Genomic DNA, 1,055 nt, shown 5'->3' on the forward strand with positions numbered 1-1,055 from the left:
AATGCTGTTCCCTCTTACGTCCTCACACCCATATGCTGAAGGGAAAGGACTGTCTAAGCGTCCATTTGCTGTTTTGAAGGATGATGAAGCTGTTTTAGTTAAGGGCCAGACACTAGTGCTGAGAGGAAAGACTACACAGCCAGTGTTCTTCTGTCTTCCATAGTGAGCACAACTATGCGAGCCTCTTAGGTCATCATTTTTAAATGTTGACACCCAAGTGCACTCAGAGCGGATGGCACACTAGCTCTGTGGAGGACAAGCATTAATGCAGGTGATTCCTCCCCGGAAGGGAGTGCTGTCTCAGTGTGAACTTGCCCTCAGTGGGAAATGGGAATCCACTTGCTGTTCTTGGAGAGTGCCTTGCTTTTGTTTCAAATGGCCGAGTCTCCCAAGCCCTTCTCCTCTAACAGCATTGCTTTTTAGTAAGTGTGTGTTAACCTGTGGTTTGAAAGAAATGCTCTTGTACATTAACAATGTAAATTTAAATGATTAAATTAAATTACATTTTACCAATGGCTACTGGTGTGTTGAATGAGCATGCTTCCTTTAACAGCTTTCTCCTAATCGGTAGAGTGAGATTTACTGTGAAGTCTTTAAACGCATCCACAAATGGATTTTTTTTTAAAGGCTTAGTGATGCTGCAAAGTTAATAGATATTCTGAATCGGGAATAGATTAAACCTCAGCGATTGGGAAGAAGGACGCTCTAAATTCAATAACCATTTATTGACTGTTTCCTGGGGGCAAGGCATGCTGGGTGGGCCTAGAAAACACACATACACACACACATACACACACTCATGCACGCACGCACATTGTGAAACTCCATTTCTTGTCCAACTGCAGATAATGTGGATGGAGCTAACCATTGGTTGGCTAGTCTCAGAGGCAGGGAGGGATCATTTCTGCATCAGAATGATACTGCTTATGAACCCAGAATTATGAGACTTGAGGCTGTTGTTGCAGGACCGAGCAGTGAACACAGCACCCCCCAGCAGTGAACACAGCATCCCCCCAGCAGTGAGCACAGCAACCCCCCAGCAGTGAGCACAGCAC

The sequence above is a fragment of the Mastomys coucha genome, unplaced genomic scaffold (assembly GCF_008632895.1).
Source record: "Mastomys coucha isolate ucsf_1 unplaced genomic scaffold, UCSF_Mcou_1 pScaffold18, whole genome shotgun sequence".
Lineage (NCBI taxonomy): Eukaryota > Metazoa > Chordata > Mammalia > Rodentia > Muridae > Mastomys > Mastomys coucha.